Genomic DNA, 18,120 nt, shown 5'->3' on the forward strand with positions numbered 1-18,120 from the left:
ACGAAAAGTACGACTGACGACATAGGACAATCTATAAACGCGCAGCTGAATTTCTGAGACGTGCAGTTGCAGCATAGAATTTTGCACATAAATCCAGCACTGCTCAGCACCACTCATCTATATTTTCAGCAACTATTATATGTGCGTTTCCTAAGCGGTTTAGTGAGACCTTGAGGCTTATTCACACCATTTTTTTTTGCAAATGTCAAAACGTACAATGGGTTTTACATTAAATGGCCTATTAATGCACATGGTTCTCATAATAATCATCTCAAAACAGCCTCTTTGGGAGCCATATTGTCTTACATGGAAATGTGACCAGCCAGTGATTTGCTGAGGTCACATACCTGTGTACAACACGTCATAGCACTGCTGAGGTAAACAGGCCAGGACAGTGAATATGGGACATTTTTCACAGAACCCTATTTCAGGCTATGAACACACAGTGTATTTATATAGGTGGCAGGAGGAGTTGTCAGAGGGGCGGTGATAAAGAGGGACATGCAGCAGACGCCCAGGACTGCAGCGCGTAGACCCAAATCCACGACTGCTGTATCCGAGATGGTTGGGACTAGAGATGAGCGGATCCATTCACGTTACTCTGGTCCTAGTCACTGGGTCCTGGTGGCTGGATAGGAGGCCGCGAATATCTTACCTATTGGCACCCCCGGTGCGGCTTTTGATATTTCATGGTTGGAGCGACGTCATCTGTGCGTCCGGCTAGTCTCTAGTTAGACCCTACGGATTTATTATTTGTTCTTTCGCTCATAGTTGTAGAAGCCAGAACCTTCTCGTCTTGATGTTTCATCACTATATATATATAGTTCACACTGGCCAGTAGACAAAGAAAACCCAAAATAAGAATATGAACATGTACCCTACTGTAATTAAAAAAAGGCATAGTGCATATAAATAAACATAGGGGACTTAGGCTAGTTTCACACTTGCGTTGAACGGCATCCGTAGCATTGCGTTGTGTGACGGATGCGTTGCATATAGTGGCACAATGGATGCTACGGATCGTACAAAATGACACAGTTCGTTATAGGTTTTTTTCTTGACTTTACACATCTGGCCATGCGCAGTTGTGTAAAGACGGTTGCGTTAACGGAATCCGTCAAATGACGGATTGTAATGGAATCCGCCACCATAGGCGTTTATTATAAAAACAACGGACGTCGACGGAATCCTGCAGGTTGCGTTTTTTTGACGCTCCGCCAAGCGCAAAAAATGCTACATGCAGCGTTCCATCCGCCAGGCGGAAGCAACGCAGCGTCGGCTGACGGATGCAACACAAGGCCATCCGTTGCTATCCGTAGCTAGTAGAAGTCTATGAGGAATAAAACGGTTTCCTGCAACGGTTACCATAATTTCTCAAGGAGGTGGATAGCAACAGATGCCGTTCAACGCAAGTGTGAAACTAGCCTTAGTAAACAGTATTTTTGATCAAAGAAGCGTAAAGCCATCCCACCTATTTTTTTATCAAAAATAGAGTTTACTAAATACTCTATGTTCATTTATATGCATTATGCCTTTATTCAGTTACAGTAGGGTATACAGTGGTTACGGAAAGTATTCCGAACCCTGAATTTTTTTTTATAAAAGAAAAACTGAAATATCTCATATGTAAGTCACATGCTGTCCATTTCCTTGTTATCCTCCTTGAGATGGTTCTACTCCTTCATTGGCGTCCAGCTGTGTTTAATTAAACTGATAGGACTTGATTTGGAAAGGCGCACACCTGTCTATATAAGACCTCACAGCGCACACTGCAAGTCAGAACAAATGAGAATCATGAGATCAAAGGAACTGTCCAAGGAGCTCAGAGACAGAATTGTGGCAAGGCACAGATCTGACCAAGGTTACAAAACAATTTCTGCAGTACTCAAGGTTCCTAACAGTGCAATGGCCTCCATAATCCTTAAATGGATGAAGTTTGGGACCACCAGAACTCTTCCTAGACCTGGCTGGCCAGCCAAACTGAGCAATCATGGGAGAAGAGCCTTGGTGAGAGAGGTAAAAAGAATCCCAAGATCACTGTGGCTGAGTTTCAGAGATGCAGTAGGAAGATGGGAGAAAGTTCCACAAAGTCAACTATCCCTGCAGTCCTCCACCAGTCAGGCCTTTATGGCAGAGTGGCCCGACGGAAGCCAGTGCAAGATATATGAAAACCTGCATAGAGTTTGCAATAAAACACATGAATTACTCCCAGACTATGAGAAATAAGATTCTCTGATCTGATGAGACGAAGATAGAATGTTTTGGTGATAATTCTAAGCGGTATGTGTGGAGAAAACCAGGCACTGCTCATCACCTACCCAATACAATCCCAACAGTGAAACAGGGTGGTGGCGGCATCATGCTATGGGAGCAGGGACAGGACAACTGTTTGCAATTGAAGGAAAGATGAATGTGGCCAAGTACAGAGATATCCTGGAAAAAAACCTCTTCCAGAGTGCTCTGGACCTCAGACTTGGCCGAAGGTTCACCTTCCAACAAGACAATGACCCTAAGCACACAGCTAAAATAACAAAGGAGTGGCTTGAGAACAACTCTGTGACCATTCTTGACTGGCCCAGCCAGAGCACTGACCTAAACCCAATTGAGCATCTCTGGAGAGACCTGAAAATGGCTGTCCACCAACGTTCACCATACAACCTGACGGAACTGGAGAGGATCTGCAAGGAAGAATGGCAGAGGATCCCCAAATCCAGGTAGAAAAACTTGTATCATTCCCAAGAAATCTCATGGCTGTATTAGCTCAAAAGGGTGCTTCTACTCAATACTGAGCAAAGGGTCTGAATATTTATGACCATGTGATATTTGTTTTTCTTGTTTAATAGATTTGCAAAAAATGTATACATTTCTGTTTTTTTCTGTCAAGATTGGGTGCAGTGCACATTAATGAGGAAAAAAATGAACTTTTTTCATTTTACCAAATGGCTGCAATGAAACAGAGTGAAAAATGTAAAGGGGTCTGAATACTTTCCGTACCCACTGTGTGTTCATATTATTCTTATTTTATGTTTTCTTTGGATCCTGATCAGTGTGAACATGTGCTTATAACATGCATGTATACCAACTCACGCTCCGGCTCATTTTTAGTGTCTTGTACTTAGTACAAATAGGGTGTGGCCCCCTTTTTCCAGTTAGCTGAGCATTTCATCCATTGCATTTGTGGCGCCCCCTGACCTGGTCAGGCACCACTGAGTACTGCACCCATGAGTACAAACAGGTAATCTAAAAGGCTGACTAGGGTGTGTACACACAGACACGAAGTACCCAGGAGGGGGCGTAGCCCTCGCGTCTCAGCTAGTGGTGGAGTAGTGGGACTGGAGACGGGAGAGTGTGCAGTGGCAGTCAAAGGAGTAGGAGTGGAGCAGCCGAGTCTGAGGTGCAAACGTAAGTGAGCGGACACTAGTCAGACCCTGCACCTGTAGTGGCTGCTGGCGGGGGAGTTCAGTCACCAGAAGTTGGACAGAAAGACGCTGCGGAAATCAGCTAGTCTGGAGGACACTGAGGGAACCAGCTGGTCGTGTACGGAGACTTCTGGAGGGCTAGGCATGCAGGGGAAACAGGTTCCCGAGGTAGGTCAAATTTAAGTAGCTACTAAATCTGCCGGTGGGGTTGACAATAAGTCCCACACCAACCATCACAGAGCCCGAGCATCAGCAGCAACGAGGGGGCCCATAAGGAGGATTGAGCCTGGAGCCATCTTAACCTTGGTCCACGCTGCTAGCAAACGGGTCAGAAAGGGGAGGAAGGCAGCCGCGACTTCCCTGGATGAATCCCACGGTACTCTAAGTCAGGGGTTGTCTGAAACAAGAAGTGCTAGGAAGGCGAGTCAGCAGTCACCCCTACGTCGGCCTAAGGGATACCTGGTTCCACCTGGTTCATCATAGCATCGCCCGGGTTGCCTCACTCTACCAGCAAAAAGTGAGTAAAAACCCTGAAAGACATTTCTGGACTGTGTGTGTGAGTTCTTTTGCGACCTGTGGTACTACGCACTTACACTTGAACCCCTGGGGCCAGTGTGAAGCCCCACAGGTGTTGTATCGGTGCATACCTTCAGGGACTCCACGTAGCTGGTGCTGGTCACAGGTAGGGAATCTTCGGTTTTGATCGTGACGCCACTCTCAGTATTGCGGCCAGTAGGGACCGCCACTGCAGGTTGAGGGTCGCCTGGGGCTGATGGTGTGTGCAGTTAGTTGGAATAGCCTCCTGAGAGTGAGGCAAGCCCCAGGGCCCGTGTAGGTGCGTAGTACCACAAGTCGCAGAATGACTCACACAGGCAGAACTGTCTTTCAAGGGCTTTACTCACTTTTGATGGCAGGGTGAGTAGCCCGGGCGTAGCTGGGATGAACCAGATGGGAACCAGGTATCCTTCAGGCTGACTTTATGAGGGTGACTACTGACTCGCCTTCCTTAGCCCTTGGTGGTTTGGGGTGACCCCGACTTTGAGTCCCCTATGGGGGTCACCCAGGGAAGATGCTGCAGCCTCTCTCCCCCTTTTGTTTGCCGTTTGCTTGTTCCCCGGACCAGGCCACTCCAGCTGCTTGCCTCCTGTGACCCTATGGGCCCTCACTGCGGTTACGTGGCTGCGGCTTTTGTGGTGTTGTGGTGTGGGCTTTGAGAGCCCCACACCGGCAGGTTTAGCAGAAGAAAGCTGGATCTATCTTCGCTTCGGGATCTGCCGCCCGGTTGGGCCTGGTGCTCTCTAGCAGTCTCCTTACTTCCCACTCCGTGCTTTCTCTCTAGCTGAAGCTGGCTTTCAGGTTAGCACTCCTAGTTGACCGTTCTCCCCCGTCAGTAGCCACTGCGCGGGCGCTGTTAGACAGCAACAGCCCCACAGGTCTGCTCCTCACTGAGCCCTCTGGAGTTCTCTGCTCTAACTGACTCACTGCTCCTCCTCTCCTGTTCTTGCCTACGCCACCTAGCAACCAGATTCTCTTACCACACCCCTTGAGAGGAGATGGAGGCTTTTGACCCCCTGCCACTATTCCAGTGGAGGTATAGGCTTTGCCCCCTCCTGGGACCCCCAGGGGTCCTCTCATGGGTACATGTGTGAGACCTGATCACTATGCGCCTGTGTTCCACACCCCGGTCAGCCTTCTGGATTACCTGTATTGTACTGTCCCCAGCATGGGTGCAGTACTCAGTGGTGCCTGACCAGGTCAGGGGCGCCACATTCCCCCTTAGTTATCACCAGCACGTCCTTGGGCTGCAAGACAACATTTTAAAATGCATAAAACATTAAAACATGTAAAACATTTAAAAGCGCCAGGTACCATACATCACCACCCTCCACCCACAAGTCCGTTAACCCACCCAAAACCCTTTCACGTTGGCCGCGGCTTCAGCCACTTCTGGCAGGATGTAGAGGCGGCTTACATGGGCTGGTGGTTTTCAGGGTATACCTGGCCTGGTGGATCCGCGCCTTCAGCCTCTTCTGGCAGGATGCAGAGGCGGCCTCCACAGTTGGTGCTGACCAGGTACCCTCTTTGTGGTGGTGAGCCAAGGCCCCATAAACAGGCGTGCTCTCTGGTTGCAGGTGAGCCAAGGCCCTATATACGGACGGGCTCCTCCTGGTTGCAGACGAGCCAAGCCCCTAAACAGGCTGACTCTGGTGGCGGTGGTGCCCTCTGGTGTAACTATTTACACTGCGAGAGTTTGTGGCTATAGCAAGTTCATAGCCTTAAAGTTTATTTCTCACAATAGTTTTTGTGGGCACATGCTTAAACTTGAGAACGTTGCAAAACAAACTGGTCAAACTTCAACTGGGAACTTCTTTCTTTACTTTACTTTACTCTTTACCAGGGCTTGGGCCTGCTGGGCTGCGGCACCTGTTGCTTTCTGGCTCTTTGTCGTCGTCTGTGGTTGTTTCCTCTGTAGGTTCCTTGTCTTTTCTCTCTTGATCTTCATCTGTGTCTCTATCTCTGTCTTTTCTTTCCTCTTTGGGACATGGTGCTACGTCTAAGGCATAGTAGCCCCTTTCTCCTTGATGCAAGGTGAACTGTACTGCGTCTCCAATTTTCAAATTTCTGCCTGAATGTCCTCTGGGCAGGTGGGCTTGAACATCTCTCCGATTCACAAATATGCCCTCTTTTATTCCTCTTGCTACAATAAAGCCGTATCCGCTTTTCAAATTGAAGTCCTCTACTACTCCTCTGTAAAGGGGTCCTCTGACCTGGGCTCTAGACCTTCTCAGTAATCTTTTCTCCTGCAGGTCTCTGGCTGTGACCTCTCTCTGCTCTGGAGACTGTGGTGTTGGAGGATACTTTGCTCTGCTGCGCCGTGTCTTGCGGGCTGGGTTCTGCTGGGTGCAGCTCACAAACTCCCAGGTAAGGCTTTTGGGCAGTTCTTCATCTGCAGACGGTGTCAAATCCTCTTCATCCCAGCGGGAATAGGGCAACATCTCCGGTTCTGAGTATAGATCCACTGCTGGTGGCTCCGGAGTCAGCTCCTCAGCTTCCTGGCCTCCTCTCCCCCTTAGTTCTTCTTGGCACTCCTTTGGTGGCAGTGCTGGGGATGGGCTTTCTTCAGCTGGTCTGGGCGGTGGACTCTCTGGCGCGGCTGCAGGGGTTGCCTGAATCTTCTTGGGGGTATGCGGAGGGAGCAGATACCGATCCACCATCTCTTGTGGGAACTGGGCCTCTAGGTCAGCCTTCAGCTTCCAGTATTCGGGGTCCTCTCCTATCAGGGTCTTCCTAGCAGGGACCTCTTTGGACTGGGGAGCGGTGTCTGCTCTGGCCTTGCAGGCCGGGGTAAATGATGAGGTAATCTCTTCTTGGCGGGCCGCGCCTGGCATGGCGGTGGCCTGGTCTTGGCGGGCCGCGCCCTGGATGGCGGCGGCCTGGTCTTGGCGGGGCCGCGCCTGGCATGGCGGCGGCCTGGTCTTGGCGGGCCGCGCCTGGCATGGCGGCGGCCTGGTCTTGGCGGGCCGCGCCCTGGATGGCGGCGGCCTGGTCTTGGCGGGCCGCGCCCTGGATGGCGGCGGCCTGGTCTTGGCGGGCCGCGCCCTGGATGGCGGCGGCCTGGATCGGCGTCTCAGCTGCGATGGGATCTGTGCAGGCTGGGCTGGACGTCGCTGCAGCAGTCTGGGCTTGGCGGGCCGCGCCTGGCGTGGCGGCGGCCTGGTTCAGCACCTCACTTGCGGCGCGGACGAGCGTTGCTGCGACGGTGGGGTCTCGGCGGGCCGGGCCTAGCAGGGCGGCGGCCTGAGTCAGCGTCACACCTGCGGCGCGGATGAGGGTCGCGGTGGCAGCCGGTTCTTTGCGGGCCGGACTGGGCGTTGCTGCAGGGACCGGGTCTTGGTGGGCCGAGCAGGGCATCGCTGCGGCGGCCGGGGCTTGGCGGGCCGCACCTGGCGTGGCTGCGGCCTGCTTCAGCGTCGCCGCACCGGACGCCTCTTCGGGGACCGCGGACGTGGCAGCAGGGGTCGGGGCACTTGCGCTGGCCGGGGCATCACTTGACTCACCCACCGGTGGCAGCATCGGGGTCTGCGTCGTCGCCGTCCTGTCTGGCACTCGGCGCGCGGCTCTCCTTTCATAGGCCCGAACCGCCGCGGTCATCTCCAGCATTTCCAGTCGTTCTTCCCGGATCTGCTCCACAACCCGGGTCTCCAGTCGGTCGCAGAACTGGGGCCAGCTCCCGATACCACCAGGCAGCGGAGCCCGGTTCTGGATTTCTGCGGTCAGACGCCATTTCTTCTGCGCCCTCTTCTGCACGACTCTCCAGCTGTGGACTCGCCGTTGCCTCAGATAGCAAGCTGTTCAGTTTCTGCTCTGCCTCTTTCAGCAGCTCCTCTCCCAGCAGCAGGCTTGTGGCTCCCTTTCTGTCCCGACGTCTCTGGACGCTTCCACTCTCATAGCTGGCAAGGTCAGAACTCTGCAGGGGATCTCTGGGTAGCCACACCTCTTCGTGGGCGGTAACTTCTTCCAGCGCGGGCTGCTGTTGTTTTTCAGCGCGCTTTTCATGGTGGCAATATGGCGGCGCTTCCAATTTTTCAAGCGGACCGCCCAGGCACATGGTCACCTGTCTGAACAGGTCTAGTCCTTATCCTGTTCGTGACGCCAGATGTGAAGCCCCACAGGTGTTGTATCGGTGCATACCTTCAGGGACTCCACGTAGCTGGTGCTGGTCACAGGTAGGGAATCTTCGGTTTTGATCGTGACGCCACTCTCAGTATTGCGGCCAGTAGGGACCGCCACTGCAGGTTGAGGGTCGCCTGGGGCTGATGGTGTGTGCAGTTAGTTGGAATAGCCTCCTGAGAGTGAGGCAAGCCCCAGGGCCCGGTGTAGGTGCGTAGTACCACAAGTCGCAGAATGACTCACACAGGCAGAACTGTCTTTCAAGGGCTTTACTCACTTTTGATGGCAGGGTGAGTAGCCCGGGCGTAGCTGGGATGAACCAGATGGGAACCAGGTATCCTTCAGGCTGACTTTATGAGGGTGACTACTGACTCGCCTTCCTTAGCCCTTGGTGGTTTGGGGTGACCCCGACTTTGAGTCCCTATGGGGGTCACCCAGGGAAGATGCTGCAGCCTCTCTCCCCCTTTTGTTTGCCGTTTGCTTGTTCCCCGGACCAGGCCACTCCAGCTGCTTGCCTCCTGTGACCTATGGGCCCTCACTGCGGTTACGTGGCTGCGGCTTTTGTGGTGTTGTGGTGTGGGCTTTGAGAGCCCCACACCGGCAGGTTTAGCAGAAGAAAGCTGGATCTATCTTCGCTTCGGGATCTGCCGCCCGGTTGGGCCTGGTGCTCTCTAGCAGTCTCCTTACTTCCCACTCCGTGCTTTCTCTCTAGCTGAAGCTGGCTTTCAGGTAGCACTCCTAGTTGACCGTTCTCCCCCGTCAGTAGCCACTGCGCGGGCGCTGTTAGACAGCAACAGCCCCACAGGTCTGCTCCTCACTGAGCCCTCTGGAGTTCTCTGCTCTAACTGACTCACTGCTCCTCCTCTCCTGTTCTTGCCTACGCCACCTAGCAACCAGATTCTCTTACCACACCCCTTGAGAGGAGATGGAGGCTTTTGACCCCCTGCCACTATTCCAGTGGAGGTATAGGCTTTGCCCCCTCCTGGGACCCCCAGGGGTCCTCTCATGGGTACATGTGTGAGACCTGATCACTATGCGCCTGTGTTCCACACCCCGGTCAGCCTTCTGGATTACCTGTATTGTACTGTCCCCAGCATGGGTGCAGTACTCAGTGGTGCCTGACCAGGTCAGGGGCGCCACACCAGCTTCACTCTCGGGAGGCCACATCATCTAACTGCATCTACCATCAGCCCCAGATGCTCGTTAAACTGCAGTGGCGGTCACCCCCTGACCGCAACACCGATAGTGGCGTCACGATTCCTATTAAAGTTAACCTGACATACCTGTTGCCAGACTATTTCCCAGCACGTGAAGACCCTGAGGCGACCTGCAGGTGAGGGGCTTCACACATTCCATAGCTGTGTGCCTATAGTCAAGACCCAGTCCCTCTCTGCCCTTATTCAGATTGAGGTCTGTTCTGACCCATGGTAAGGTTTTAATACTAGAGAGAGTTAGGTACCGTCCGGATTGGGTACACGTTTTTTATTTAGTTACAGTAGGGTATATGTTCATATTATTCTTATTTTGGGTTTTCTTTATCACTATATGTAGCTTTTTTTGTCTCTGTAAGGCCCTGTTCGTTGCATAAATCTTGTGTTTGTTCTCTGCAGGTTTCCGCAAGAAACTACAAAATAACAATCTCATTTGATTGTTTAAATTTTGCTGCATTTTTTGCGCCTTATTTGATGCATTTTTTGGTGCAGATGTGAAGTTGCGTTTTTAAATGGGTTTTAGCGTATGTTCCCACTTTGCAGATTTTCTGCACCAAAAACTGCATCTCTTGGCAGGAAAAACGCTGCATATAAAACGTCTATTTTTTGCCAAGGTTTGAATTTTTTTTTTTAAGCGTTTTTATGTATTTTTTTATTTTCTTTTATCCACTGTGATAGGAAAAATGTTGAAAAAAACGCAGAAACAACTGACGTCATTTGTTTGGCGCAGTTTTTTCTGCACCAAATTCTGCAAGGAAAAAACTGAATGTGTACTGCACTTCAGGATTCTCATAGACATTGCTGGGTTGTGTTTTCCCTTGCAGAGTGATTAAAATCTGAAAGAAAAAAAAAGCGAAAAAAACATGCGTGTGCACACAGCCTTATTGTACAACGTTTTGATTATTCACTTAAAAAAAAAAGTGTAACACTACATAGTCCTGATAAATAAACCATCATGACAGACAGCACTGAAACATGTAATATATCCCAACCTTTATCCAAAATGATGGCTGAAATAATACAGTGGCAAGGTCTAAATATTAAAATAAATCTTTTTATTGAAGACAATGAAAAACCCCCACGTCAGTAGCAGTCGGGCTGCTCGGATCCGGATCCGCAGTGGCTCGAGGGATTTCCGGACCCAGGGGTCGCACGGACACTCAAATAAAAAGGGGACGTATACAGTTAGGTCCAGAAATATTTGGACAGTGACACAATTTTCGCGAGTTGGGCTCTGCATGCCATCTCATTGGATTTGAAATGAAACCTCTAAAACAGAATTCAAGTGCAGATTGTAACGTTTAATTTGAAGGTTTGAACAAAAATATCTGATAGAAATTGTAGGAATTGTACACATTTCTTTACAAACACTGCACATTTTAGGAGGTCAAAAGTAATTGGACAAATAAACCAAACCCAAACAAAATATTTTTATTTTCAATATTTTGTTGCGAATCCTTTGGAGGCAATCACTGCCTTAAGTCTGGAACCCATGGACATCACCAAACGCTGGGTTTCCTCCTTCTTAATGCTTTGCCAGGCCTTTACAGCCGCAGCCTTCAGGTCTTGCTTGTTTGTGGGTCTTTCCGTCTTAAGTCTGGATTTGAGCAAGTGAAATGCATGCTCAATTGGGTTAAGATCTGGTGATTAACTTGGCCATTGCAGAATGTTCCACTTTTTTGCACTCATGAACTCCTGGGTAGCTTTGGCTGTATGCTTGGGGTCATTGTCCATCTGTACTATGAAGCGCCGTCCGATCAACTTTGCGGCATTTGGCTGAATCTGGGCTGAAAGTATATCCCGGTACACTTCAGAATTCATCCGGCTACTCTTGTCTGCTGTTATGTCATCAATAAACACAAGTGACCCAGTGCCATTGAAAGCCATGCATGCCCATGCCATCACGTTGCCTCCACCATGTTTTACAGAGGATGTGGTGTGCCTTGGATCATGTGCCGTTCCCTTTCTTCTCCAAACTTTTTTCTTCCCATCATTCTGGTACAGGTTGATCTTGGTCTCATCTGTCCATAGAATACTTTTCCAGAACTGAGCTGGCTTCATGAGGTGTTTTTCAGCAAATTTAACTCTGGCCTGTCTATTTTTGGAATTGATGAATGGTTTGCATCTAGATGTGAACCCTTTGTATTTACTTTCATGGAGTCTTCTCTTTACTGTTGACTTAGAGACAGATACACCTACTTCACTGAGAGTGTTCTGGACTTCAGTTGATGTTGTGAACGGGTTCTTCTTCACCAAAGAAAGTATGCGGCGATCATCCACCACTGTTGTCATCCGTGGACGCCCAGGCCTTTTTGAGTTCCCAAACTCACCAGTCAATTCCTTTTTTTCTCAGAATGTACCCGACTGTTGATTTTGCTACTCTAAGCATGTCTGCTATCTCTCTGATGGATTTTTTCTTTTTTTTCAGCCTCAGGATGTTCTGTTTCACCTCAATTGAGAGTTCCTTAGACCGCATGTTGTCTGGTCACAGCAACAGCTTCCAAATGCAAAACCACACACCTGTAATCAACCCCAGACCTTATAACTACTTCATTGATTACAGGTTAACGAGGGAGACGCCTTCAGAGTTAATTGCAGCCCTTAGAGTCCCTTGTCCAATTACTTTTGGTCCCTTGAAAAAGAGGAGGCTATGCATTACAGAGCTATGATTCCTAAACCCTTTCTCCGATTTGGATGTGAAAACTCTCATATTGCAGCTGGGAGTGTGCACTTTCAGCCCATATTATATATATAATTGTATTTCTGAGCATGTTTTTGTAAACAGCTAAAATAACAAAACTTGTGTCACTGTCCAAATATTTCTGGACCTAACTGTATGTACGGGGATTGCTGTAGATACTTCGTGACGCCACCCACGGTGTGTGGTAAGATATGGTACCACCGCTGCTGTTGGGGAGCACCCAGGGGGAGATGGGATAGCAGCTGGATGTTAACCCCTCCGTGGGTAGGGATGGATGTCCAGAACACAGGGGTGTTGTAGGCTGGAGGTGGTGCGCCGGGTCGGGGAGTGTTGGTGTACTCACTGTGGAATAATTGCACACAAGTTCGTTGGTAATCCAAGGTGTCAGTGGCTGGCTGCCGCGTCCAGGTGTACTCGGGTCCCACACCTGGCTGGTGTACCGATGTCCCTTCCTCCAGCTCTCTGAAAATTTCCTCACTTTTGGACAACTCCGTCTGGAATGGGGAAGTCCGCTCCCGGTATGTTCTGGTTGGGAGATGTGCCCGTGAAAACTGACCCTTGGGATTTTAGTGGGTGTTTGGGGATACCCTATCCCCTGCGGTGGGCTGCCGTTTCGCTCTATCTGGACTAAACTTCTGGAACTAGTCTTGAAAACTGCTCACGGCCTGGTGAATTAGAGAAGGGGCTTGCAACCATCTTCTAACTAGGGTCCAGGTACCCCGCCTGTGCACCATTTTCGGACAGGATCTCCGCGGTCGGTACCGGCAGGCTCCAACTTTGTCCCGGTCCACTCTGGATCTCCCACGACCGTATTCCCGTCGCCTTTGGACACTGTCCACTGCTTGCCACCTAGCCAGTAGCCCAGGGCCACTACCCTGTCTACTCTCACTAGGCTCAGCTTCTCCTCTCCACTTGACCTCCAATTTCATACTCAAAACTGATCTGACTTGTTCCCGCCCCCGGATCCTCAAGACCCCTGGGTGGGCGCTCCCAATCCGCCTGGTACTGCCCACTGGTGTGCCTTTCTTACCCTGGGGGGTGGCTAGGATTTTGTGGTTGATGGAACCTTGTGTGGGAAGGTGTTATGTAGGGTGTAGTACACTTCTGTGACCACCTGGCAGCGCCAGGGTGTCACATGCCCCATATACAGAGAAAAGGGGAAAGGTTAATTACACCATTATTTGCTATGAGGCAAATGAAAACAGTGCTTCATCAGACATCTATGTGGCAGATACACAGATCATATCAGTGCCAAATTATCTAGACATACATGATACATCCTCAAAGCCAAAAAGACAAATTAATCATGAATTTTACCTTTAAGCACTAGTGGTGATGCTAAGTTGTATAGATGGACCGTGTCTTCTCACCCCAACAGCGTATTTGGTTCAGAAGGCGTCAAGCGTGTGTGGCAGCAACCAGGCGAGGAGTACAAAGACAAGTGTGTTTTGCCTACAGTCAAGCATGGTGGTGGGAGTGTCATGGTTTGGGGCTGCATGAGTGCTGCCTGCTGTGGGGAGCTACAGTTCATTGAGGGAACCATGAATGCCAACATGGACTGTGACATACTGAAGCAGAGCATGATCCCCTCCCTTCAGAAACTGGGCCGCAGGGCATTATTCCAACATAACATCCCCAAACACACATTCAAAGCGACCATTTAATTGCTAAAGCAACTGAGGGTAAAGGTGCTGGACTGGTCAAGCATGTCTCCAGACCTAAATCCTATTGAGCATGTGTGGGGCATCCTCAAACAGAAGGTGGAGGAACGCAAGGTCTATAACATCCACCAGCTTTGTGATGTCATCATGGAAGAGATGGAAGAGGATTCCAGTGGCTCCTGTGAAGCTCTAGTGAACTCTTTGCCCAAGTTAAGGCAGTGCTTGAAAATAATGATGGACACACAAAATATTCACACTTTGGGCATAATTTGGCCATTTTCACTTAGGGGGTGTACTCACTTTAGTTGTCCGATTTAGACATTAATGGCTCTAAGTTGAGTTATGTAGAGAGCCCAACCAATTTACCGTGTTATAAAAGCTGTACACTGACTACTTTAGGTCTCTTTCACACGTCCGTGCAAAAGACACACGTTTTGCACAGTCCGTGGCGTATGTGTGGGCATGTGTCCGTGTGTGTGTTTTCAATGTGCTAGCCGTGTGACATCTGAACAACAGGAACTTCTATACTGACCTGTCCCTGGTGCTACTATCTCCGGCGCTGCTGCTGCTATTCTATACCATTTTTCATCCACATAGTTTAATGCATCATTTTACATTACAATATTTCTATTTCCACTTCTCACTTATTCCCATGCACAAAAAAAATATATTTTTTCTCCCTTCATGGTCCTTCTGGTTGCAAGAGTTTCATGATTCCATCTTTAGTGGTCATCCGGGGGGGGTCATGGCTATGCAAAGAGGTATAGCCAGGCTCTGTTGGTTGTCTTTTATGAATAATGATAATAAAGATTTTGTATCCACTGGTGAAGTTTGGTCACATGCTAAAGCATATCATAACCGGCCAGGGAATTGACTCCATTGCCAATTCCAGAAAGACCATGGAATCCTCTGTCCATGGATTTCATCACGGGCTTGCCTCTGTCTGATGGAAAAATGGTTATTTGGGTGGTGGTTGACTGTTTCAGTAAATAGGCTCATTTTATTCCTTTGTCTGGGTTACCTAATGCAGAGACACTCTCCAGATTGGTTGTCACGTTGTGAGATTCCATGGAATTCATCTTAACTTTGTGTTGGATAGGGGAGTACAATTTGTCTCCAAATTCTGGAGAGCCTTTAGTAAGAAACTGGAAATTGACTTGTCATTTTCATATGCCTACCACCCTGAAACCAGTAGAAATCAATCTTTGTAGAAAATGTTGAGGTGTTTGTGGTGGCTCATCAGGAGGGCTGGTCTTTATTTTTAACTCTTGTTGAGTACGCCTTTAACAGTACGGTCAGCCAGTCCACTGGAACCTTCCCATTCTTTTGTATCTGGGGGAGGAGGTCACCATACAGAACCTGGGGGGTGTCTAGAGGGAGGTTAAAAAAAATGTTGGAGCCACTCAGATTCGCCAAAAACAAAAGGGTGATAGAAAATGTTCATGTTCTGTCTTTAAAATAGGCAATAAGTGTTGGGTGTCATCCAAGAACATTAAACTTAAAGTACCATCAGCAAAGTTGGGTAGGAAGTTCATAGGTCCCTATAAGAATCTGGAAGTGGTTAATCCAGTGGTTTTTAAGTGGAAACTTCCCCATTCTCTTTGCAGCCCTAACCTTAATGTACCGCCCCTGCAGCAGTCGAACTGCTCGGATCCGGGGTTGCTGTGTCTCGAGGGTCTCCGGACCCTGGGGCTTGCGGCCACTTCGAAGTGTAAAAGGGGGATATTTACAAGGGAGAGTTCGTGACGCCACCCGTGGTTCGCAGTAAGGGGAGTACCGCCGCTGCCGATGGGAGTACCAGTTCCAGCCAGGTGATGTTCCCTCCACGGGTAGGGGAGACCCTGGGACTCTAGAGGATAGGTGAGAGGATGGCGTGGTGCGGACTGTGTGGGCAGGCAGGACGCAGGGAGAGCAGTGTACTCACTTGAGCTGTGTGGATGTTGGTGCAACCATGAAGCAGACTCTGACACAGAAGTAAACCAAGTCTCTGGGTGCTGCTGCCACTCTGGGAGCTCATCCGGGAATCCGTCCCCGCTGGTATCGTCTGGTGAAATGGAAACTGCCTCTATGCACTTGTAGATAGATGTTTCTGAGTGACCCCTCGGCCTGAAGCTGTCGGGGTCCCGCTCCCTATATGTAAATAGGGGAGCTGTGTTCTCGATGGCTAACACTTGGGATTTCTGTAGGCCGCATAAGCTGGAAAGCCCTATCCCCCTCGTTGTGTTGGTGCCTTCGATCTCTGAGCTCTTGGGGAAAGTTCATAAAGAGACTATCCTCGACAGGTGAATTACCAGGTTGCGTGAAGCTACTCTCTGATCTAGGGTCCTGTACCCTGCCGTGCTCGGTACCGGTCCGGTTACTGGACTTTCCGGTGGCGACCTTTCTCCAAAACTAAGTCTGGGCACCCTTCTCCAATACCCTGCGACCGGGTCTCCGACTCCTCTGGTCCCAGACCACCGTCTGCGACCTAACCAAAGTCACCCAAGGAGCTACAACTCCCTCAGCTTCTCACTCTCTGAGGGCTACTCTAAACTGACTATGTCCCTCTCACCAGTCTGCCTGACCCCTAGGCGGGTGGCCCTTTTCCAGCTAGACCACCCACTGGTGTGCCTGACAGGGTGTGGTGTGAGGTATGGTTAGGATTTGAATGCTGATGGGAACAATACCAGAGTTAGGATCCCAGAATCATGGAGGGTGAGTTCTGCACCATAAGAAAAAGGAGTGCAGTTTCCTGTGACACCCTGATAAGGTCAGGGGCATCACATTAACATTAATTTTTACTAATAATCAAGTTACTAGTTTGTCAGTTGGTTGGCAGCCTATTTATGCGCGACCGATTACTGGGAACATTCCTAGGAACACTTGTTTGCCGATTATTGGCCACTGACATTTATATAAGAGCCTTAACAGATGAGTGCAGCATCTAACTAATCCCAAGGTTTGTTTGTAGTTTGTTGCCATGGAAACATATATGTCTACATACGTGCTGTATACACTACACAATAAGATTAAAAAAATAAAGAATTGTGCAGTTGCTTTATTTTTAAAAATTTGAGCAAAGATATTGTTGGAAAAATGCCCGGTGTCCATGTAAGACAAGTGCTAGAAATGTAATTTCTTTGTTTTCTTCTCTTCATAACCCGGTATAGATCATGTAGTATAAAATGATATCATGCTACTATTTCTTATCTTATATCTCTGCAGAATAAAACTCCTACATCGTGTACCTGGAGCAACTACAGCTCTTTTATGGAATCTGATAGCACCCAATTTAGTACCTATATGATAAGAATTAGTGTGCTCATTTATAAAATACGTCTGATGAAGAAAAATGACACCACATAGTAAGGTCGGACTGTAGGTGGCGCCAACAACATGAATTCATTGTGATGAAGCAAATGCAAAATTACAATGCAATCAAACAAAAAGATATACAAATATGGGGCAATATTATATATCGTCCATAAACATGATATACAAGCTACAGTATATCAACATTGTTTCCGAAAATCTAGAAGTCCTGTTAATAGGGAGCATCAACACATGCTGATAGTCTGTAATTGCCAGGGTCACTACCAACTTCTTTGCACATTAAATTGAAATAGTAGTCCTCAAATCAAAATTTATGGTACGTTCACACATGGCAAATTCTTCATTGGATTTGCTAAAGGTTCATGGAAATTCCTCCTCAAAATCCTCATGTATGGCAAGCCAAATTGTCACAGATTTTGATCTTGATGTGCACTTACCATGACTTTTGCCTACACTGTATAAATGTACGTCACATCACACCGCATGTTATGAGGTTGACAGGACATAGTAATTACGAGAGGCACTCAGGGTACCAGCATTAAAGTGCCAGCCAAGGAGATTTCACTGCTCTGGTCCAGCTCCTATGGATTACCGACTGGACGCCAGACCAAGGTCCTTAGGATCATTTTGAATGACCTGGTGCGTGGTAATAAGGGGTTAATAACAGCACACAGCTGTCACTAAGCCCTAAATTAGTAATGGGGAAGGTCTATAAGACCCATGTCTGTGTATCAAAATTGGCGGGATCGCACGCTGTTTTTTAAAATTATTTATTTAAATAATTAAAAAAAAAAAAAGTTGCATGCGGTTACTCTAATTTTGATACACAGCCAAGATAAGTACAGGGCTGAGGGCTGTAGCTTGTAGTCATATGCTTTATCTGTGCTGGGTATCATAATATGGGGGACCCTACACCAAATATTTTATGTATTTATTTTTACTGTATGATATAGACCCGCAGACAGCACCTGTCATTAGTTGCAGGCAGACGCTATCACACAGGCTGGGGGCGCATCTGACTGCAACCAACCACAGATGCCAGTGGGTTGGGAAAGCAGTGCATATGCATGAGTCTAATCAGTGGTCCCGGAAGTGAATGGGCAGCCGCAGTAGCAGTGTACAGCCGCGCTGGAGTCTCAGTAAGT

Source organism: Anomaloglossus baeobatrachus, chromosome 5 (genome assembly GCF_048569485.1).
Source record: "Anomaloglossus baeobatrachus isolate aAnoBae1 chromosome 5, aAnoBae1.hap1, whole genome shotgun sequence".
NCBI lineage: Eukaryota > Metazoa > Chordata > Amphibia > Anura > Aromobatidae > Anomaloglossus > Anomaloglossus baeobatrachus.